Source organism: Nomascus leucogenys, chromosome 16 (assembly GCF_006542625.1).
Source record: "Nomascus leucogenys isolate Asia chromosome 16, Asia_NLE_v1, whole genome shotgun sequence".
Taxonomy (NCBI): domain Eukaryota; kingdom Metazoa; phylum Chordata; class Mammalia; order Primates; family Hylobatidae; genus Nomascus; species Nomascus leucogenys.
This window is the reverse complement of record NC_044396.1, coordinates 78664205-78689136: the sequence shown is the minus strand read 5'-3', so window position 1 is coordinate 78689136 and position 24932 is coordinate 78664205. Positions and strand designations below refer to the sequence as shown.

General features: G+C 44.9%; 1 pseudogene; it reads left to right on the top strand.

Annotated features, from left to right (window-relative positions):
* Positions 1 to 2380: 2380 nt before the first annotated feature.
* LOC115830678 lies at positions 2381 to 2595 on the top strand (annotated as a pseudogene).
* The last annotated feature ends 22337 nt before the right edge of the window (positions 2596 to 24932 follow it).

The window sequence follows — 24932 nt, the reverse complement described above, 5'->3', positions numbered from 1 at the left end:
GGAAATAAAGTAACTTGTGTAAGGCCCCACAGCTGGTTAGCAGCAAAGCTGGATTTCAAAGCCAGATTTGTCAAAATCCAGAGCTCAAGTTCTTAGCTGCTACACTGAGCAGCAAAAACAGTTCTGGACAAGGCAGACAAGCTGGGAGGCCTGGGAGCTGCATCCTTGAGGGACTCCTCGTGGAAAAGTGCAGTGGGCAGAACTAAATGGTGTGGGTGGTTTGCTGCCACTGTCAATGACCACCTGTCAATCTCTTTATAAGGCAGGTGGAAGGAGGGGAGGGAAGATGGGCATTTTCATTGAACCTGCTGTCCTCTCATCCTGGAGTCAGCCTACGTTGTTGGGACAGAACATCTGCTGGTACCAAGAGGCTGTGAGGAGCTGTCATATCTCACCCACATTCAAATCCTGTTTGGAAATGCATTCCAAGGCCCCAGAGGCATTTCTCTAGTTGCCCTGGCTGAGCTTAGAGGTGGTGCCATTGAGACAGAGCCTTACTTAAAACAACCAAACATAGCAAGGGCAGATGGTGATTGACTTTAGTTCAAAAGAAAAATCTGGGATACTTAAGTTCCCCAAATATCTATTTTTTTCACAAGACACCAAGAGAATCCACAGCAAGAAATAAATAACAATGTGGCTTGCATCTGAGCTAGACTGACCTCTGCATATTGGCTTTTAACTTCCACTTTGGGAAGCTGCATGATCTTTATTTAATGCTGGGACACTGAGCCTTCTTCCACAGTGAGAAATTTATCATCTCAGGCTTCAGATTAAGTGAAAGAGAATATTTTAGCTAAAATAGTTACATACATTTCCATAAATGATTTTCCTGTAAAATAGGAAGAAGTCTACTTCCTCTGCTTAAAGCAAAACAGATTTTAGGCAAGACCTTTCCACAGTGCCTTCTTCCAAACAGTTCTATTACCCCTTGTCTCTTTCTTAGAGCTCACTGCACTGAATTACGTTTACAGGTTGTCCCCTGCACTAGAAAGTAAGGTCCTTGTAGGTGGATCCTGTGTCTCTTTCATCCCCACGTCCCTGGCCCAGCGCATAGCACTCAATATATATTGCAGGATGAACAGACACATTGATGTACCCAGAGGACCCTGGGAGAGCTGCCGTCAAGAGAGTGCATTATGCAATTATATGCTGACTCAAAGACAGACTACATATTTCATTTAATTTTAAAAACCCCATATTTGAAACATCACAACTGCTCAAAATATGTGATGGAGGAAATTGGAAACAGAGGATGTAGCAAAATAAATAAATAAATAAATAAAGCTTCATTAAATATTGCCCTCTTGTCTTCCTGTATTGCTTGGAGATACTTTGGCAGCAATTTGGGTTGGTATTACAGGATAACACCCACCATATGCTTCAGTTATTCCAAGAAGAGCTGCATTCCACAATGGAGTTGTCCCATGGAGAAGGGGCTGTTAAGCAAGATGCTGGTTGAACCGATCACAGGCCCAGCAACTTCTTCCATCCCCTAAGTCAACTTTTGGTTAACCTTAAGATTTTAGCTCAAGTGCCCTTTCCTCTAGGAACTGTCCTTGACCCTCCAAGAGAGGCCAAGTTTTCCTCCCTTCCGAGCACTTTACTCCAATTGTAATTACATATTCATTAATGTGACTCTTTGGCGAATGCCTGACTCTCCTGAAAGTTCCATTTATCAGTTCCATTTATCTGCTGTGTTCATTATTCCATTCTTAGGGCCAAGTGTGACGTCATAGAGTCAGGTGTTCTGTAAATCAGTGTTGAATAAATAAACCAGTGATGAATGAGTGAACAAATTTTCAGTCTCTGCTAAAAATCATACTGAGTCACATCCTCGTTCTTGGTCCATTGTTCTTCCCCTAATATCAGCCATTTTAAATGGATGGTGTGTGTGTGTGTGTGTATTGTTGTTTTGTTTTTTTTTCCATGAAGCAATCATTCTCATTCCACTCTCACATCTGTTTCCATGGGCACTATACCTACAGGTTGACCTATCCCACACCCTGGCCACCTCATAAAAGAAAATCATAAACACTAAACTGACAATTTTTTAATGTACTTTTTGTAGAAAACCTCTTTTAATAATCTACACCCAAAAGATGATGGTATATTCATACAATGGGATATTATTTAATGATTTTTTTAAATGAGCTAGCAAGCCAGGAAGACATGAAGGAGCCTTAAATGCATATTGCTAAGTGAAAGAAGCCAGCGTGAAAAGTATACATGCTAAGTAATTGCAATTATATAACACTCTAGAAAAGGCAAAACTGACTGCCCCTAGAAGCCCAGCCTCTGTGGCTCCACTGTGGCTCCGTTACCTGCAGGTATTTGGAGATCCACAGCTAAGACACCAGGAATCCCTGGAAGCCTAGAAATGGGACCACTGACATTTATGGATGTGGCCACAGAATTGTCTCTAGAGGAGTGGCAATGCCTAGACACTGCACAGCAGAATTTATATGGAAACGCGATGTTACTGGACTATAGAAACCTGGTCTTCCTGGGTGTTGCTGTCTCTAAGCCAGGCCTGATCACCTGTCTGGAGCGAAAAAAAAAAAAAAAAGAGCCTTGGAATATGAAGAGACATGAGATGGTAGCCAAAGCCCCACTGGGTGGGAGCAAAAGTGAATACAACAGACGACACAGATGAGAAGTCCAAAGGTCAAGGAGAAAGCCAGTCCTTAAAATGTGATTTGGGAAGCTGTGTTCCAAAGACAATAATGTCTGGGAAGCCTGAGTTTTTTTATTTTGCTCTCTCATAGGGCATTTTCTGTCTTATGCTTTTAAATTCTCTAAGGATTCTGCTTTCCCTTTGGTGATCTTCTTTCAAGTTTACAGCAAAAGCCAAAAGTCCTCTTCATGGTATACAATCTGACTGCTTTTCCATTGTTTTGGGGAACACACAAATATCTGCATACTTTTGAGAAACTCTATGTTGAACTATTTTTTACATTCTCTTTTTGCATCATGTCTGAAATGTGTGAGTAGTGGTTTCTGTTCCATTGGGTTTTTTGTATTTTTTGTTGCACATTCCATCCTGTTTGCATTACTATAGTCTTTACATATAGTTTGCAAATATAAAGGTAAAAAAATAAATAAAAGGCAAAACTATGGAGAAAGAAATCAGTGGTTGCTGGGAGCTGATAGAGAAGGAGGAATGGGTAAATAGGCTGAGCGCAGGACATTTTTAGGGCAGTGAAACTATTCTGTATGATAATATGATGACAGATACATAGCTCTATGTGTTTGCCAAGATGGAGTCTCACTCGTCGCCCAGACTGGAGTGCAGTGGCCAAATAGCTCAGCTCACTGCAACCTCTGCCTCCCAAGTTCAAGCGATTCTCCTGCCTCAGCCTCCTGAGTAACTGGGATTACAGGCACATGCCACCATGCCCAGCTACTAATTTTGTATTTTTAGTAGAAATGGGGTTTTGCCATGTTGGCTGGTCTTAAACTCCTGACCTCAAGTGATCCACCTTCCTCAGCCTCCCAGACTGCTGGGATTATAGATGTGAGCTACTATGCCTGGCCAGATTCTTGTTAATAATAATATATCAACATTGGTTCATCATTTGTAATTAATGTAACACACTAATGCAAGATATTAATAATGAGGGCATCCAGGGGTTTCGGGTGGAAGGATATAGAGGAACTCTGTATTTTTTGCTCAACTTTTCTGTAAATCTATAAAACTGTTTATTAATTTGTGGAAATTTTACATCCTAACTGTTCACTCAAAATATAAAATATAAAAATAGAGGGATGCTGGGCTGGGCGTGGTGGCTCACGCCTGTAATCCCAGCACTTTGGGAGGCCGAGGCGGGTGGATCACCTAAGGCCAGAAGTTCAACACTAGCAAGGCCAACATGGCAAAACCCCATCTTTACTAAAAATACAAAAATTAGCTGGATGTGGTAGCGCATGCCTGTAGTCCCAGTTACTTGGGAGGCTGAGGCACAAGAATCACTTGAACCCATCCTTGCTCCCAGAGCTCCCAAGATGGTGGTGGCTGCTCCCAAGATGGCGGCAAGTCTCTTGTTCTCTGACCTGGGGTTCTTGGCCTCATGGATTCCAAGGAATGGAACCTTGGGGCATGCGGTGAGTGTTATAGCTCTATTAGAAGCCATGGGTCATGGAAGAGAACCAGGAATCCAGTGACTAGTGTTCAGCTCGATTAGGACAAACCCGGGCACTTAGCCATGCAGGAACAATGGCTAGCCTTTAGCCCGATCGGGAGCACTGGATCAGAAGCACAGCGGACACCCTGCCGGATCCAGAGGGATGGAAGTCAGCAGCAGGTCTGTGACGGTGGCAAATAGCAGTGGTGGACAGCGAACAAAAGCTCAGCTCAAGCCATAACAAACCCGGACCAGAAGAGTGTGCATTTGCAAGATTTAATAGAGTGAAGACAGAGCTCCCATACAAAGGGAGGGGACCCAAAGGGGGTAGCTGCTGCTGGCTCGAGTGCCTGGGTTTATATCCTGATCATTGTCCCTCCTGCTGTGCTCTCAGGCAATAGATGATTGGCTATTTCTTTACCTCCCGTTTTTGCCTAATTAGCATTTTAGTGAGCTCTTTTTACTACCTGATTGGTCAGGTGTGAGCTAAGTTGCAAGCCCCGTGTATAAAGATGGATGCAGTCACCTGCCCAGCTAGGCTTAGGGCCTAGGAAATCCAGCTAGTCCTGTCTCTCAGAGGGATGCCAGGCTGGGCGTGGTGGCTCATGCCTGTAATCCCAGCACTTTGGGGAGCCGAGGCAGGGGGATCATCTGAGGCCGGAAGTTCAAGACTAGCAAAGGCCAACATGGCAAAACCCCATCTTTACTAAAAATACAATAATTAGCTGGATGTGGTAGCGCATGCCTGTAGTCCCAGCTACTTGGAAGGCTGAGGCACAAGAATCACTTGAACCTGGAGGCAGAGGTTGCAGTGAGCCGAGGTAGTGCCTCTGCACTCCAGCCTGGGCGACAGAGCAAGACTCCATCTCTGAAAAAAAAAAAAAAAAAAAAACACAGGGATGCCAGTTGAAGTAGGAATGCTGTCCTAATCCACCCCCTTGTGCACCCACAGACACATCTCAGATCCCACTTTCCTCTTCCCAGGTCCCCAAGACACCACTGAGGACCAGTGGGGATGCAAGCCCCAGTAGTGCAGGGAAGAAGAAGCCAGAATTCTGAATTGGGGATAGGTGAAGTCAGATTGCCTTAATCTTCCAAAGTCACAGGCAAGACCCCTCAGCCATCCTGCTGATAGACACACCCTAATTGTCACCAAAGAACCCAAGAAGAACTCACTAACCCCTTGAAGGCAAACCACAGCCTGTTAACTAACAGTGGCGGCCCCACAATTACTGGCAAGTGTTTGCTGGGCAGAAGGGTGCCAGTGAAATGCTGCAGGGCACGAAGGCAGAGAAGAGCCGGCTCCACCAATTAAGGCTATGCTTCTGAGCAGTCTCTGTGTCTAGGAGAGTTTCTGAAATAAGCCTAGGCATGCCAGCACAGGTCCCTGGGAAGAGACAGCAAGCAGCCTCTCTCTGGCAGCAGGAAGCCAAGAGGTACCGCATTGCCTTGGCTACCTCTCAGAGCTTGCCTCAAAGCCTTTCAGAATCTCTGCTATTTATGGAATTGGATTGCATTCCCCAAGGCCAGCATTCCTTCACTCTCAGGCACTCTCTCTTTACTTTCCTTCGTCCCAGTTAAATTAAGGTAAGGGTGGGCCCTGCCACTGCCCGTGATTGATGGGAAACCTCAATGAGATGCAGCAGAAAGGCCTCTATCAGAGGCCCTGGGGCCGAGTCCATCCCAGACATTTCTGCTTGCCACAAATCCCACATATCCACAGAGCACAAGGTGGAACATCCTTTGCATGCTCTTAAACTTCTAACAGGATTGGAGGAAGAAATAAACCCTCCCTGATGTGACTGATGTGGCAGCTCAGGCCTTGATTGATGTGCCAATTAATGCCAATTAATGCCTTTTTCCATTCTGTCTTCCCAGCACAGTTTCAGGAAAGGGAGAATGAGAGAATAACGCAACCACTATTGTATATTTGCCACGAAGAACACCCAGCTAGGTTTCCCATTGGAGCCAGCATCAGATGCTAGTCTGCATCTTTTTCCAAAATAAATAAATAAATAAATAAATAAATAAATAAATAAAATGTATAGCTTTGTTTAATAAGGTAATGTTTTGGAAAATGATAGAAATTGAATTTAAACTAGCTTAAATTCTTATTAAAACCAGATCCTTTCAACCAACTAACAAAACAAAAACCTCCAGAAATACAGTCTGTGAGGTTTCCTGTTCAAATGGTCCCTAACTCCACCTGTCGATCTTGTCTGGCCAGTATGTCTTTGTTATTCCAGGGGCACCTATCGGGGAACCTGCCCCGATAGTCATGTAGGTTCTTTCTATTTTCCCTAAGCGTCGGCCAGCTTGAGACATAAAGGGACAGAGTACAAAAGAGAGAAATTTTAAAGCTGGGCGTCTGGGGGAGACATCACATGTCGGTAGGTTCCGTGATGCCCACAAGCCACAAAAACCAGCAAATTTTTATTAGGGAGTTTCAAAAGGGGAGGGAGTATATGAATAGGGTGCAGATCACAGACATCAAGTACTTCACAAGGTAATAGAATATCACAAGGCAAATGGAGGCAAGGCGAGATCACAGGACCACAGGACCACAGGACCGGGGTGAAATTAAAATTGCTAATGAAGTTTCAGGCACCATTGTCATTGATAACATCTTATCAGGAGACAGGGTTTTGAGAGCAACTGGTCTGACCAAAATTTATTAGGTGAGAATTTCCTCTTCCTAATAAGCCTGGGAGCACTATGGGAGACTGGGGTCTATTTCACCCCTACAGTCTACAGACCATAAAATACGGCCATACCCAGGGTGGCCATCTATAGACCTATACCCCCAGGCGCGTATTCTCTTTCCCAGGGATGTTCCTTGCTAAAAATAAGAATTCAGCGATGTTTCTCCCATTTGCTTTTGAAAGAAGAGAAATATGGCTCTGTTCCGCCTGGCTCACCAGCAGTCAGAGTTTAAGGTTATCTCTCTTATTCTCTGAACAATTGCTGTTATACTGTTCTTTTTTCAGGGTGCCCAGATTTCATATTTGTTCAAACACACATGCTCTACAATTTGTGCAGTTAACGAAATTATCACATGGTCCTGAGGCGACATACATCTTCCTCAGCTGACAGGATTAAGAGATTAAAGTAAAGACGGGCATAGGAAATCACAAGGGTATCGATTGGGGAAGTGATAAGTGTCCATGAAATCTTCACAATTTATGCCTAGAGATTGCAGTAAAGACAGGCATAAGAAATTATAAAAGTATTAATTTGGGGAACTAATAAATGTCCATGAAATCTTCACAATCCATGTTCTTCTGCCATGGCTTCAGCTGGTCCCTCCGTTTGGGGTCCCTGACTTTCCGCAACAGGTACCACCTCATTTTTAGGATGGTGGCTCCAAAACCGTTCCTTCTACAACCCCATCCAAACATGTAGTTACAGTGGAAATTGGTGATAATAGTATCCCGATTACTTAGCCTCAGGACAAGCGTCACACCATGCCAGGCTAGTCAGTGTGCTTCCCAGCACCTGAGTGGGAAGCTGAGAAAGTGATTCCTAGAGCTAAGGGCAGCTGTGGTTCCTACCCTGGGGAAAGGGGTGTATCTAAAGGAATGAAGAGGACTTGCAGAGAAAAGCAATGACAAGATAAGGAGATCCCTGTAGACATTCAAGTCATTGGTTTGAGGCTTATATGGTGGATTGGTAGAATAATGGTCCCCAAGAAAGTAGGTCTCCTTGTAGATGCCCCCTTGCATAGTCCCCTCCCACATCAATTCTGGGCTTGTGGCTTGCTTGGGCCAGTGGGACATCAGCAAATATGATGCAAGTAGAGGCTTGAAAAGCACTTAGGCATTGAAACTTACCTTTTCGTTTGCTGCTGTTCGAACCTCTTCATCACATGAAGAAGCCCGGGCTAGCCTGCTGCCAACAGGTGGCCCAGCCAATACCCAGCACCAACTGCCAGACATCAATGGACCATGGCCAGTAAGAGCATCATAGACCATTCAGCCTCAGTTAAGCCACATGGAAGACACCAGGAGAGCCCAGTAGAAAAACCATCAAACTGAGCTTCACCTGAAATGATGACCCACAGAGTTATGAGCAAATAAAATGGTGGCAGCTTATTCATCAAGTTTTGGAGTCATTTATCACTCAATAATAGGAGACCTTTCTGCCATCATGTGAAGAAGGTGATTATAGGAGAAGAAACCATGTAGAAGGAAAGTCCCAGATATCCTAACCCCTCCAACTATCCCCACCATCTGGCTGAAGCCACAGATATAACACAAAGCCCAGTTGACACTGAAGGGAGCAGAGATAAGTATCCCAGACAAGTCCAGTCCAAGCTGCCAATCCACACTTTCATAAACAAATTGATGTTTTTTTAAACTTTAAGTGTAAAAAGTCACCACATTTGGAATGGCTTGTTATGCAGGAAAAGCTAACTCAAATAACTTTCTTAAAGCCGTCCATTCTTGTCTTTTTCATGAAGGCATTTGCCCATGCTGCTGAAGCAAGATCATAAGGGCATTCCTCATATCCAGTCATTTCTCCCTTGACAACAAAAATCCTAATTTTGTGTAGGGAGGCGATTTACACAAGTAAATACTTACCCTGTCTGTTTTCCTTGCTGCTAGATATGGTTATATGACACAGTTAAAGCTACAAAGAGGTTATGAACAATTGATAAAATGGAGCACACACTTTTCACTTTCTGCCTTCTTTACTAGAACACAGATGTGATGACTGGAGCCACAGCAGCTGTTTTCAGAATGGGAGTAAACGAGAAAGTTTTTAAAGAATTACAGAGATGCTAGACCTATTATTGTTGAGCTGCTAAAGCAGTACAGCTCAACAAAACAATACAGTAACCATCTTACTCCAGAAATGTACAAGAACTACAGAAACTTGGTTCCAAGACACCTCTTTAATGTGGGTTTCTGGCTGGGTGCATTGGCTTATGCCTGTAATACCAGCACTTTGGGAGACCAAGGCTGGAGGATTGCTTGAGCCCAGGAGTTCGAGACCAGCCTGGACAACATGGTGAAACCCTGCCTTTCCAAAAAAAAAAATACAAAAAAATAGCTGGGCATGGTGACACATGCCTGTAGTCCCAGCTATTCTGGAAGCTGAGGGGAAGATCGTTTGAGCCCAGGAGGCAGAGGTTGCAGTGAGCTGAGATCGCACCACTGCACTCCAGACCCTGTCTCATAAAAAAAGTGTGTGTGTGTGTGTGTGTGTGTGTGTGTGTGTGTGTGTTGGGGGGTGCGGAGGGAGTCTGTTGCATACAGCCAAATACAATCTGAAAAGAAATGACTTGAGATAGATTTCTGTCCCTGTGACTAGAAGACTTGTGACTAATGATTTGGTCTTTCCATTGGAGAATTCTGTGATCACCACTGCATGCCATATTGTAAAGTACACCAATCCCCCATTCTTGCCAGCCCATGCACAGACACAAACTTATTTCCCTCTTTCACTTTAAAATAAGTGAGATACGTGGATACTTTTTAAAAGTTATTAAAACTCGAACAAGACCGGGCAAGGTGGCTCATACCTGTAATACCAGCACTTTGGGAGGCTGAGGCGGGCAAATCACAAGGTCAGGAGTTTGACACTAGCCTGGCCTATGTGGTGAAACCCCGTGTCTACTAAAAATACAAAAATTAGCCAAGCATGGTAGTGCATGTCTGTAGTCCCAGCTATTTGGGAGGCTGAGGCAAGAGGAGCGCTTGAACCTAGGAGGCAGAGGTTGCAGTGAGCCATAATTGCACCACTGCACTCCAGCCTGGGTGACAGAGCAAGACTCCATCTCCAAAAAAATAAAAATGAAAATAAAACAAAACTCAAGCAAGACCATGAGAGAAATAATGACAAGAATCATAAATAGCATTAAATTGCTGTGTTCCTATCACATTTGGCCCTGAAATTACCAAATAAGCTTTGTGAGCCCCTACTCTAATCTCTTTAGGATAGTGTGATATGGTTTGGCTCTGTGTCCCTACCCAAATCTCATCTCGAATTGTAATCTCTATGTGTCAAGGGAGGGAACCTGGTGGTTGGTGACTGGATCATGGTTTCCCCCAGGCTGTTCCCAGAATAGCGAGGAAGTTCTCACAAGATCTGATGATTTTATAAGTGGCAGTTTTCTCTGCTACCTGTCTCTCTCCTTCTGTCTTGTGAAGATGGTGCCTGCTTCCCCTTTGCCTTCCGCCATGATTATAAGCTTCCTGAGGCCTCCCTAGCCATGGGGAACTGTAAGTCAATTAAACCTCTTTCCTTTATAAATTATCCAGTCTTGGGCAGTTCTTTATAGCAGGGTAAAAATCGACTAATACATAATGGTTCTCAAAGTGTAGTCCCCCGACTGGAAGCAAGGGCATCACCTGAGAACTTGTTAGAAATACAAATTCTCAGGCCCCACTCCAAATCTGTGAAATCAGAAACTCTACAAGTGGGGTTAGCAATGTGTGTTTTAGTAAGCCCTGCAGGTGATTCTGATGCAGCCACTGTTTGAGAGCCACTATCTTAAGAAAATTATTTGCCAATTTTTGATGGACAGTTAAGCCCTAGTTCTTTCTCTTCTAAGGCAGTGCTGGATCATGGGTAGGGCTGAGCATTTGGAGCCAAAGAGAACCTGATGTTATACAGTGACTCTGGCTTATTAGCTGTGTGATATTGGGCTAGTTGATTAACCTCTAACACCTTCAGGTTTTAATTTCTTCATGGGTAAAAAGGGATATTGCTTGATAAGATTTTTTAAGGATTAAATGAGATGAGACTGGCAACATGCCATCCATGTCTGTTGCAGTGCGGGTAGTAAAGAAAGTCAGCTGCTTCTCTACATAAAGTCAGCTTAGTCGCTCTGTGGCCACAGGTCATCCCAGCAACAAACATCCTAAAGTATGCAGTCATTTCATTTCCAAAAATAAAAAATCGGGCCGGGTGCAGTGGCTCACGCCTGTAATACCAGCAATTTGGGAGGCCGAGGCCGCTCGATCACCTGAGGTCAGGAGTTTGAGAACAGCCTGGCCAACATGGTAAACCCCATCTCTACTAAAAATACAAACAATTAGCTGGGCATGGTGGCGTGCACCTGTAATCCCAGCTACTTGGGAGGCTGAGGCAGGAGAATTGCTTGAACCTGGGAGGCAGAGGTTGCAGTGAGTCCGGATCGCGCCATTGCACTCCAGCCTGGGTGACAAGAGCAAAACTCTGTCTCAAAAATAAATAAATAATAATAATAAATAAAAAATCGGTTTCCTAAGCCCAATTCAAATCTCTCAATATTGCAAAAATCTCTTAGATATTGCAACTTCAGCCAAGTGTCAACATGAAGAGCACAGCTTTTCATAGGTTCGTAGCTGATTTGCTGAAATTATTGGCAGTCATCACTCCCCAGTAGTTGGGATGGCCCTTTTTGGCTTGTATTAGAGGAACTGCCCACCTCTTGAGCACCTCTATCCTCTTTACCTCCAGAGGTCTTCTGTCAGTCCACTTCCTTCCATTAAGTGAGAAAACAGCCTTTAACCATATCATAAATACACTCAGAGTTGATCACATTCAGAAACAATTATTCGTGGAAAGGATGCAATTCAGAGACATACAACTATAAGACAGACACTTGACATGGTTTGCTATTTTTTTAGATTATCATTTTGAATAAGGAATCCATACCCGTGATTAAAAGACTTAGTTACTACACAAGAGGATGTTATGCAAAGTTATTCTCTTTCCTACCTCTGAAACTTAAATCCCTACCCAGAGGCAACCATGCTTATCAGCTTTTTGGATAAACTTCTAGAAATAGACCATAGAGTACGTAGAAAAATCAAGAGGAAAAAAGCATAAATATATATACAAATATACATAGTATATAGGATATATTTCTCTCACTGTTTTTCACAAAATGTAATTAATATATTATTATCTACGCTATCTGCACCAAGAATATGGAAGGCAATGGGACAAAGGGAGGCTGACTAATAAGAGACCTTAATAACCTGCAGAGTCCTACAGTGGGGAAGCCTGAGTGTTCTAATGACATTATCTGCAAAATAAAAGGATCTTGTCCTGTGCCTCTGGCTACACACAAATGCTCTTTTGATCATGGTGTCTGTGTCTCTGTGCATGCATGCAAGTCATACACGCACATGTCTGCCTTACTGTGAACACAAATTGGCCACACCCATCTTTGGGGATCAATGTATTCTCCATCCCACTGGACTGGCCATTCAAGAATCCTAGATGGGGTGGGGCACGGTGGCTCACGCCTGTAATCCCAGCACTTTGGGAGGCTGAGGTAGGCGGATCACCTGAGGTCGGGAGTTCAAGACCAGGCTGACTAACATGGAGAAACCCCATCTCTACTAAAAATACAAAATTAGCCGGGCATAGTGGCACACGTCTGCAATCCCAGCTACTCGGGAGGCTCAATATTGCTTGAACTTGGGAGGTGGACGTTGCGGTGTGCCGAGATGGTGCCATTGCATTCTAGCCTGGGCAACAAGAGTGAAACTCCGTCTCACAAAAAAAAAAAAAAAAAAGAATCCTAGTCCCTAGGCCTCTGGAAGTCCCTTGCACTGGTGACTGGCTTCCCATTTGCTTCCCTTGTGCCCAAGTCTGTGCAGCAACATTTAATTTATGGGGGACTCACACTGGCCTTGGCTCAAGCCTTGAAGCCCAGTCTCCCTGGCTGCATACTTCCTCCTCCTGCATTTCTGACACCCATTAACAAGCAGCCTATGGGACCATACACTAAATCCCCACATATTTTACAAATGGGTGAAATGGTACCTAGGCATGGACTTGGGAGAGAACCAAAAAGAATATGGACGGCAATACACGCCGGGATGAGGACTCTTGCATCAGCTTGGGTGACCTGGGGTTGGGTGACTAACAGTCACAGGGTTGCATCCTGGCTCCTCTACATAAAAGATATGTTTTCTTGGTTGAGTTCCTTATTTCTGGAGCCTCAGTTCTCAATATCTGGAAGGTGGGGATACTAATACATTATAGAATAATTAGGATTGTAGAAAATATATGCAAAATACCACATAGGATATTTTATTGGATAATAATAATTTTCCAAAATTTAAATTGCATTTTTTTTTTAATTTCTAAAATAGGCTCACCCTCAGGGTTCTGGCCTTTTCCTTATTTCTGTAAACATTAATAGCACCTATAAAGTACGCTTAGGCATAGGGGATACAAAGATTATCAAGATATTATTGCCTTAGTCCCCTGGAGATACAAGTTGTGACAGAGGAGATAGAACAAGCCAGTTCCAGTGGCACAGTAAGTACTCCTTCTGTACAGGTGTGAGGAGAAACTATGGAAATATAGAGCACTTAACCATCTGCTATTAACAATATATGCAGCAGAGCCAGGTCCAGAGTGGGTGTGACTATGGGACCAAGACCAAGTGTGGGCTGAAATGGGAACCTCCATTTCCCTGCATATTTTCTCAATCATGCCCAGGCATCACACAGTTACTTGGCTTCTCTCAGAAGTGACCCAGCTTTTCTCTGGGATTTTCTAAATACCACAGCCAGGCCCATGACCACTTTCATTTCTGAGCTTCCACGTGCACAGGAACGCAAGAGCTCCCCTCCTCTGCACGCAGGCACATCCCCCCACCTTTCACTCTTGGGCCCTCGCATGACCTCTAGATGAAGTCACCAAGAAATACACCTCTGAGGATAATTTGCCAAGCCAGCAATTCAGCAACAGGGCAGGGACTCTTTCCTGACTTCTGCAGATAGGGGCTTACATCCCAGCATGAAATTTGTTTACATCTTAGCACACAAGAACAAATTATCCAACCCTTGTTATAAATCCAGCAGCTCTGTGTCTGTGGGTAGGTTTCTGTGTAGATCTCCAGCAAACTCTACTCGGGTGGCTGTTCACTTTTGTTTGCTGCCTTTTCCTGGCTCTGCGCTCACAATATTGTCTGTCTCACTAGAGGACACACTGGTTTTCATCTGTGGAGACGGTGTAAGAAAGGAGAGAGCAGCCAGAATCACTGCAGCCACAGAAACCCCACTACCCAGGTATGCGTCTCTCTCCCAGCTGACCCTCAAGGGTTCCATCCGCCAAAATGGCCCAATGAGCCAGGGAACCTCTGTCCTGTACAGCCTGGAAAACCAGAAAGTATCACCTTTCAGGGCCTCTTGTAGACTCACACCATTCAGGATGGTTAGCACAAATAGATGATCCCAAGTGGGGTAAGAAACCTGTCCAAGTGAGTTTTAAATGGCATCAGTAGCCCCAATGCCAAATGACGGGGTTGAGGCAGGGGAAAGGGAAACCTTCAACTAACACATAATTTAACCACCAAAGTACACACCATTGGCCTGGATGCCTAGGTCTCAAAGACAACAAGGGTGGCTTAAGGATAATAATTTTTTTAAAAAAATCATTGACAACAACAATAGCGATTGAGCCATTACGATGTGCCGGCCCCGTAAGAGCAGTCTCAACTGGCTTCAACCCTCCAGGTCCATTACCTGAAAAGCTCATAATAGCCCAGAGAGGTGAGTGCTGATAAAACTAGGCACTGGGTCAGGCGTGGTGGCTTATACCTGTACTCCCAACACTTTGGGAAGCTGAGGGAGGCGGATCACTTGAGGTCAGGAGTTCAAGACCAGCCTGGCCAACATGGTGAAACCCCCTCTCTATTAAAAATGCAAAAATTAGCCAGGCATAGTGGTGCATGCCTGTGATCCCATCTACTTGGGAGGCTGAGGCAGGAGAATCGTTTGAACCTGGGAGGTGGAGGTTACAGTGAGCCAAGATTGTGCCACTGCATTCCAGCCTGGGCAACAGAGTGAAACTATGTCAAAAAACAAACAAACAAACAAACAAAACAAATAAACTAGAGACTGAAGCACAGAGAAGCCAAGTGATTTGCCTGAGGTCACACAGAAATAAGAGAAAGATCAGGATTAAAACAGGTTGTCCAACCTAAGAGTCTATGCTGTAAATTAGTGCTCCTTAAGCATTGACACACACAACAAAAATCACCTGGAGGCCTTCTTAAAATGCAGATTATGTTTCAATGGGTTGTTGGTAGGGCCTGATATCCTGCATTTTCTACAGGCTTCCAGGTGAGGCTCATGCTGCCAATTAGAGGGCCACACTTGGAGAAGAAACACCCAGTCAGACTCAGTGCTAGAAAATGGAATAGGAGGCTGGGCACGGTGGCTCACGCCTATAATCCCAGCACTTTGGGAGGCTGAGGTGGGTGAATCACCTGAGGTCAGGAGTTCAAGACCAGCCTGGGCAACATGGTGAAACCTCATCTCTACTAAAAATACAAAAAATTAGCCAGGCGTGGTGGCAGGTGCCTGTAGTCCCAGCGACATGGGAGAATGAGGCAGGAGAATTGCTTGAACCCGGGAGGCAGAGGTTGCAGTGAGCTGAGATCGCACCACTGAACTCCAGCCTGGGCATCAAAGCAAGACTCCATCTCACAAAGAAAAAAGAAAACGGAATAGGAGCACCTCTATCAATTCACCAACTGTTTGTTACCTGTCTACCTGTCTACATTGAAAGAAGAAAAGAAATTGGGAGTGAGCCTCTAGAAATCTTGTAACAATGTGGCAATTATTTTGTGCCTGTTAAATCTAGAAAACAGTTACAACAAATAACTGAGGCTTTGTCTTAGTCCATTCTGGTTGCCCTAACAAAATATAAACTGGATAGCTCATAAAAAACAAAAATTTGGTGGCTCATGCCTGTAATCCCAGCACTTTGGGAAGCTGAGGTGGGCAGATCACAGTCAGCTCATAGTAAGCATGAATGTCATTTTATTATTATTTTTTACTTCATTCCTTTAGTAATTTATGTCTTTGGTGTTTTACAAAGATATCAGTTTACAAAATATTGGACATTATTAATAAATCAAACAAATAAAATGAACAGCCCTTACTCTTTCCCACAGATAATTTGGAAATCACTTCTCTAAAACCACTACACCATGCTTGCTCCCTAACTGAAGGGAAGTCTAGGGCCATCAAGAAGCACACACACATATGCATGTGTGTGTCCCACTCAATTCCCATTTCCTATAGGTTGCATTTCCTCATGATTTTAGCAGTGCCCCTGTATATCCATCCCCATCGGGTGAAGACTGCCATTGCCCAAACCCCTCAAGCTATATGAATTTTGATTTGTCACTTTCTAGCTTCAGAATCTCTTGGCCAAGTCATTCAACCTTTTGCAGGTTTCATTTCCTCCTCTGCAGAATGAAGGTAAAGCCCACTGACCCCGTGCCACTCACTGTGTGGCAACTCAAATGAAATGACTTAAGCCTGCAAAGCACTTAGCACAACACCCGGAATAAGCACTAGCAATCAATAAACGGCAGACACAATTATCATGAGGAAAAAACACTGCAATAAAGAATTTCAGGCCAGGCACAGTGGCTCATGCCTGTAATCCCAGCACTTTGGGAGGCCAAGGTGGGTGGATCACCTGAGGTCAGGAGTTCGAGACCAGCCTGACCAACAGGGTGAAACTCCATCTCTACCAAAAATACAAGAATTAGCTGGGCATGGTGGCTAATTACATGCCTGTAATCCCAGCTACTCAGGAGGCTGAGGCAGGAGGATCTCTTGAACCCAGAGGGCAAAAGTTGCAGTGAGTCAAGATCGTGCCACTGCATTCCAGCCTGGGCGACAGAGCGAGACTGTCTCAAAAAAAAAAAAAAAAATCATATTAGTCATTCATCAACTCCATCAGCATTTTTGACATGGAGCTCCCAACTCTGTGCTGGGCACTAGGAAGGCAAAAGGCTGTGTTTCTCTCAACAAAACGAGACAAATTTCCTCCTCAACTCGGAATGGTTACAGCCCAACTTCTCACCAAAGTCTAAAACTGGACTTAAATTTGAATCCTAACTGATAGGCAGAATAATGCCCCATGGCACTGCAAGATGCCCGATCACCAAGCAAAAATGTAATTATTTTCATTCTGCTCCAGAAACTTAGAAAGGTGGGTGAACTAACACAATTTAGAAAGATTTTCAATATCCAGGGATACAAAAAGGCAGGTTTTATTTAACCTTCGGTTAAACAGAAATCCAGTTAACTAGAGACCTTGCAGGTGGAGTATTCCTAGTGAATGGCTGTTAAGGTTTGCCGGTGAGTCATTTACATAATGATTCAGGGGGCTGGCAGCCCTGGGGCTTGGGGATAATGGAAGGAAAAGGGCAGAGGATGGCTTTGGGAAATGTTGATCTAGTCCCTGAGGATTTGGGCAGAAATGTGTTAATCACTAGGGGAGAGAAATTTGCCTGGTAGGAATGGGAATATTTTTTACCTTGCCAAACTCGCAGACCTCTTCACGCCCAGGTTGGCGTTGTGTTTACGTGCCTGCAGGGGTGTAGGGATATGGAAGGGAACACTGAAATTTGATTTATTTGTCTGTGTTGGTATGCCCCCAATGCTTTAATGGCTCAGACCCTCCCACAGAAATAAATTCACTTGTCAAATTAGTCAGGGTTCCCAAATTATTCTCTCCACCCTCACGCTGGACTATCCCTATAAAGAAAATTCTGGTTCCTTTCCCCAGTGGAGCCATCTTCTATCAATCTGTTCCTGAAATCTGTCTGGATATGCTGAAATCTAAACAACCCATCTGAAACCCTCGGGCTAGCTGCTCTGGGTGAAGCATACTCCAGTGAGACGAGGAGGAAGAAGAAAAAGAAACATTTGATCAATGGGTGCATTTGCCTCTCAAAGAAGCTCCTTCCTATTGTTGTTTGTGATATCCCTGGGACAACCGTGGCCAGAGAGTGAAGGCACCATATGCAGTGGGCTTGAGGTCAGACCTGCCTGGGTCCATGCCCTGTTGGTTGGCTGATATGTGGGCTCTGGATGGGGACAAGTCCCTCCTGGTGTTTCACTTTCCCCAGCTATAAAATGGGTACGAGCAGAATAACAAAACCTGCCCTGTGGCCAGGCACGGTGGCTCACTCCTGTAATCCCAGCACTTTAGGAGGCCGAGGTGGGAAGATCAAGAGGTCAGGAGATCGAGACCATCCTGGCTAACATGGTGAAACCCTATCTCTACTAAAAATACAAAAAAAAAAAAAAAAAAAAAAAATAGCCAGGCACAGTGGCGGGCGCCTGTAGTCCCAGCTACTCAGGAGGCTGAGGCAGGAGAATGGCGTGAACCCAGGAGACGGAGGTTGCAGTGAGCCGAGATAGCACCACTGCAGTCTGGCCTGGGCGAAAGAGCGAGACTCCGTCTCAAAAAAAAAAAAAAACAAAATCTGCCCTGTGAGGTTTATGGAGGATGAACCAGGTAACACAGTATGTGCCCCAGAATGAATCTTACTACTGTCTCAGAAACAAGGCTTCATCTTTTTGCTGGCTTATGGCTATGCAGAGTGGTGACAGCTACTCTGATTTGCAAAAGCTGAGTAAATATAGCTTTTATACTTATACTTTTGGCTCAGGCCCTAAATATCCCTTGTCTGGCATTTCCAACTACTTTTTGTGCCCTTAAGACAAAAGCCTCATTCTATGCCCTCATTAATCCATTACTTCAAAAATGCTTCCTGAACACCTATTAAGTGCTAGTCAGAGTGACAGGCTGTGAGTCTCTACAGGGCAGCAACTGAGCAGAGGTACTCAAGGCAGGTGTTCACTAAGGATTCCTAGAGCTGGGTTGCCAGGCTCAGCTGAGCAGCAGTGTACAGTGAAACACACAGGGCTGCAACCACAGAGCCTAGGGCAGGGTTCTCCCCTTAGAGCAAAGGTAAGTCCTTGCCATATGAAGCAAGAACTTCACCCATCACTCATACAATCCAGCCAGATCTTTCATTCAGCAAACAGGCAGTTAATGCCCTGTGCAACCAGCCTTAGTAACATCCTTTCTTGAAGTTTGCTCTTTTTAACAGGCCCTTACAAATGTTTAACTTTGTAAAGCTTTTTGTTTGTTCTGTGTGTGTGTGTTTCTCCTCCTTAACCCACACTTAACCTTGTCAACTTCCTCCTGGCTCGGGTTAACTCATTCATTTTGCAAACCTGAGCACATACTTGAAATTCAAAATCACTTCTTCGCCAGGCACCTGTAATCCCAGCACTTTGAGAGCCCGAGGCAGGTGGATCACTTGAGGTCAGGAGTTCAAGACCAGCCTGGCCAACATGGTGAAACCCCATCTCTACCAAACAATACAAAAATTAGCCAGGCATAATGGTGGGCACCTATAATCCCAGCTACTCGGGAGGCTGAGGTGGGAGAATCACTTCGGTCTGGGAGGTGGAGGTTGCAGTGAGCCCAGATCACGCCACTGCACTCCAGCCTGGGTGACAGAGTGAGAACTTGTCTCAAAAAAAAAAAATCACTCTTTGAAGGAGTGGTTCTCTCAACTCCCCTCCTTCAGAATATGAATTTCAGACTCCTCCAAAGAGAGATCCAGTTACTCCAAAGGTAATTGTTAGGCACGTACCATAAGGAGGCCATGCACTGGAGAACGGGGGAGTTTTATTGACACAATAAAGCCTAGGCTGCTAGTGAGACAGGCAATGATGACCAAATGAGAAAACGAAATCACTCTTGTGATCAGTGTTATGCAGCAGACAAAAAGGACTGAGAATGAGTGAGTGGGGTTACCAGCTAGTTAGCAAAGGCCCCTTCATGAACTTAAATTGAAGCATAAAGAACACAAAATATTTAGCTTTGAGAAGAGAGAGATGAAGAGCATGCCAGGTCCAGGGGATGGTCATGTCACAGGCTGAGGTTATCATGAGCTTGGTATAGGCAGGAAGCCAAGGACTGGTGTGGCTCAGTGGGCAACTGGGAGGCTGGCAAGGGATGAGGCTGAAAGGATGGTGAAGAGTCAGGCTCATGAATGGACATGGAGCTGCAAGGTGATGGCTTCATCATCCACTGATGGGTCAAAGAGGCATGTGGAATATGAAGACAGAAACTCAGCCATAGTAGTCAATGTCTAGGCCAGATAGGTGACTGGGGTTACGCCCACTCCATGGCACTGCCTGAGTCTAACTCTTGGCTCCACAAATCACTAGCTGCGTGGCCATGGGCAAGATGCTTAAGCTTCTTATGCCTGTTTTCTCATCTGTGAAATGAGGATAATGATCATAATGCCTACCTCACAGGTGAGGGTTACATGAATGAATGCATATAAAGCTCTTAGAAAGGTACTGGATACAGTAAGGATTCAACAAATGTTAGCTGCTTCTATTTATTAGAATTTGTGAATTCTCTATCATCTGAGGTGTAATCCTCAAGCTCCCAGGCTCAAAAACCCAGCTGTCAACTCATGGAAAGTAGAGAGTCACATGAACCCAGCCCACAGAGTCAGATACATAAAACCAGACTGCCAGTTTACTGATTAACACAAAGAATGGAGTTATCAGGTTAATTTGTATTCTCTCTAAGAATGTCCATGCAGGCAGCCAGATGCCCTTCAGGAGGTTGCTCAGTTGTCAGGAAGAACATGCTCCATAATGTTAATAGTGGGTGTCCAGTCAGCTTCATTCAACTTTCTTATATACTGGGAATTTCTTCTTCACAGACCCAACTCTCGAGTTAGTGTAGGGGACTATCTGCTTTATTTAGAAAGCACTGAAGAGACAGGCATGGTGGCTCATGCCTGTAATCCTAGCACTTTGGGAGGCCGAGGAGGGCGCATCACCTGAGCTCACACCACCCTGGGCAACATGGTGAAACCCTGTCTCTACTAAAATACAAAAAATTAGCTGGGCGTGGTGGCGCGCAGCTGTAGTCCCAGCTACTCAGGAGGCTGAGGCACAGGAATCTCTTGAGTCCCAGAGGCAGAGGTTGCAGTGAGCCAAGATAGCGCCACTGCACCCTAGCTTGGGCTACAGAGTGAGACTCCATCTCAAAAAAAAAAAAGAAAAAGGAAAGCACGGAAGACACATTACCCCTGGAGGCCACTTCCACCCTCTTTTTCCTTCTCTTGGAGACTGTTTTTTGGAAAGAGACATTCATTCTTTAGGTATTGTTATGGATAGAATGTTTGTGTCCCCTCGAAATTCACATGTTGAAATTCTAACCTCCAATGTGTTGCTGTGGACAGCTGATCTGATACCTCAGCTCTTGTCTTCTTTTTTTCTTTCTTTTTTTTTTTGGAGATGGGAGTTTTGCTCTTTTGCCCAGGCTAGAGTGAAGTGGCACGATCTTGGCTGAGCTCACTGAAATCTCCACAGCTCTCCCACACCCGCCCCACCCTGCCACCATGGTTCAAGCAATTCTCCTGCCTCCGCCTCCTGAGTATCTGGGATTACAGGTGCACGCCACCATGCCTGGCTAATTTTTGTATCTTTAGTAGAAACGGGGTTTCACCATGTTGCCTAGGCTGGTCTCAGACCTGAGGTGATCCACCCCCTCGCCAGCCTCCCAAAGTGCTGGGATTACAGGTGTGAGCCACTGTACCTGGCTGGTTCTTGTCTTCTTAATTTAAAATAATTTAAATAAGAGACACACAGCAAAGGAGTGCAGCACAGAGTAATGTATTGCAAAAGAATATTTTGAAAGTTAAGTGCAGAGGCCGGGCGCGGTGGCTCATGCCTGTAATCCCAGCACTTTGGGAGGCCAAGGAGGGTGGATCACCTGAGGTCAGGAGTTCAAGACCAGCCTGGCCAACATGGTGAAACCCTGTCTCTACTAAAAATACAAAAATTAGCCGGGCATGGGGGCGGGCGCCTGTAATCCCAGCTACTTGGGAGGCTGAGGCAGGAGAATTGTTTGAACCTGAGAAGCAGAGTTTGCAGTGAGCCGAGACCATGCCATTGCACCACCGCACTTCAGCCTGGGCAACAAGAGTGAAACTCTGTGAAGGAGAGGGGAGGGGAGGGGAGGAGGAAAGAAAGAAAGAGAGAGAAAAAGAGAGAGAGAGAAAGAAAGAAAGAGAGAGAGAGAGAGAAAAAGGAGGGAGGGAGGGAGGGGAGGGAGGGAAAGGAGGGAAAGAGGGAGGGAGGAAGGAAGGAAGTTAAGTGCAGAATAGACAGTGCACCCTGAAAGATAAGAGGATTCAGGGTGGGCTGATTGTAAGTATGAGACAGCAAAGACTGGCACTAGGGAGACTCCCTTTATGGGAGTCTTACACGATTATAAAGAGATGGAAAGAGGTGTTACTAGTAAGCATGTTCTGGATGGTCTTCTGGGTAATCATGTGCAATAGCTGTTCATGCTTGCTTCTAGACCACATGTCTCGTTAGCATCTTAAATCTCCACCCAAGGGTGTGTTTTTACTATTATAATGAGCAAAGGGTCAGTTTGAGAACAGGTAAAATCAAAATGCACACACTATCTAGAAGGGAAAGTTCCTACTGGAAGACAGCTTTGCTGGAATGTGCCCAATTACAATGTGAATGCTGAGGCTTATTGTGTTGACTGTAGGGTCACCACAGTTGCTGCATCTGGAGAACACTGACTACCTATCCTGCCTCATTGGTATTAGGAGGTGAGGCCTCTGGGAGGTTAGTAGGTCATGAGGGTGGAGCTCCCATGGATAAGTGCCTTTATAAAAAGGGACCCCAGAGAGCTCTCTTGCCCTCTATCTGCCATGACAGGATGCAACCAGAAGATGGCAGTCTGTAACTCATTCGAATCTAACCATGCTGGCACCTTGATCTCAGACTTGCAGTTTCCAGAATTGTGAGAACTAAATTTCTCTTATTTATAAGCCACCCAGTCTTTTGCACTATGTTATCACAGCACAAACTAAGATAGGCATGTTAATGCTTTTGAGAGTTATTGGTGTATTCTACGTATCTTTGATCTTACTCTTACAGAAAAGACAAGGTCATGGCATCCTTGCCCTCAAGAATCAAAGAGGTAATATTCTTGAAGATAGAGATGCATGGTGGAATGGAAATTGCTAGAAGTGGGCTGCCCATTAAAAATATAACACAAGCCCAAATGCAAACCACATACATAATCTAAATTTTTATAGTGGCCACGTTTTTAAAAAGTGGAAAAACAAAAACAAGTGATTTAATTTTAATAACATATTCCACTTAACCAAATAAATTCAAAATTTTGTCATTTCAACATGCAATCAGTATTTTAAAATTAGTAGGATATTTTACTTTTTTGTATTGTCTTGGAAGTTGGTATACATTTTGCATTTATGACATATTTCAGTTCAGACTAGTTACATTTCAGATGCTCAATAGCCACATGTGACCAGCAGCTGCCATGTTGAGCTACAGAGCTGTTATTTCTTGGTGAACTTAGCTGTGTTTCCTGGGCCCAATTTCTTAACCTCTCTGAAATTCAACTGCCTAGTCTACAGTGCCTGGCACATCATAGGCATTTAGTAATTTAGAATTAATTTTCTCATCTGTAAATTAAGAATAATTCTATACCATTAAGACTGTTGTGGCCGGGCGCGGTGGCTCACGCTTGTAATCCCAGCACTCTGGGAGGCTGAGGCGGGCGGATCACGAGGTCAGGAGATCGAGACCACGGTGAAACCCCGTCTCTACTAAAAATACAAAAAATTAGCCGGGCGTGGTGGCGGGCGCCTGTAGTCCCAGCTACTCGGAGAGGCTGAGGCAGGAGAATGGCGTGAACCCGGGAGGCGGAGCTTGCAGTGAGCCGAGATTGCGCCACTGCACTCCAGCCTGGGCGACAGAGCGAGACTCCGTCTCAAAAAAAGAAAAAAAAAACAAAAAACGACTGTTGTGAGCATAAATAGAGGTGGCTCATAAAAAGCCCTTTTATTTATTCATTTAACCATAGCTTATTGAGCCTAGCGCATGTCTAGGAGCTAAGGATGCCTCCAGTGAATGAACAGAATCTCTGACTTCATAGAGCTTATAGTCCAACTAGCAGAGACAATAAACAAAAATAATTTAGCAAATTATACAGAATACTAAAAGTGATAAAGGACTAGAATAAGTGATAGATAATAGAGCACGAAAGGGGATAAGGAGCATGTATGGGAGAACACTTAGAATTTTAAACAGGGGTTTCAGGGAAGACTCACCAAGGTGCTAATATCTGAGTCCAGACTTAAAGGAATGGCTGGGCTTGGTGGCTGTCACCTGTAATCCCAGTGTGTCCGGAATTGGCGAGTTCTTGGTCTCACTGACTTCAAGAATGAAGCCGCGGACCCTGGCGGTGAGTGTTACAGTTCTTAAAGGCGGCGTGTCCGGAGTTTGTTCCTTCTGATGTTTAGATGTGTTCGGAGTTTCTTCCTTCTGGTGGGCTCGTGGTCTCACTGGCTCAGGAGTGAACCTGCAGACCTTCGCAGTGAGTGTTACAGCACTTAAAGGCAGTGTGGACCCAAAGAGCGAGCAATAGCAAGATTTATCAAAAAGAGCGAAAGAACAAAGCTACCACAGTGCGGAAGGGGACGCAAGCGGGTTGCCCTGCTGGCTCCGGCAGCCTGCTTTTATTCTCTTATCTGGCCCCACCCACGTCCTGCTGATTGGTAGAGCCGAGTGGTCTGTTTTGACAGGGCGCTGATTGGTGCCTTTACAGCCCCTCAGCTAGGCACAAAGGTTCTCCACGTCCCCACTAGATTAACTAGATACAGTGTGGACACAAAGCTTCTCCAAGGCCCCACCAGAGTAGCTAGATACAGAGTGTCATTGGTGCATTCACAAACCCTGAGCTAGACACAGGGTGCTGACTGGTGTGTTTACAAACCTTGAGCTAGATACGGAGTGCTGACTGGTGTATTTACAATCCCTGGGCTAGACATAAAGCTTCTCCACCTCCCCACCAGACTCAGGAGCCCAGCTGGCTTCACCCAGTGGATCCTGCACCGGGGCTGCAGGTGGAGCTGCCTGCCAGTCCCGCTGCCCTGCACCCGCGCTCCTCAGCCCTTGGGTG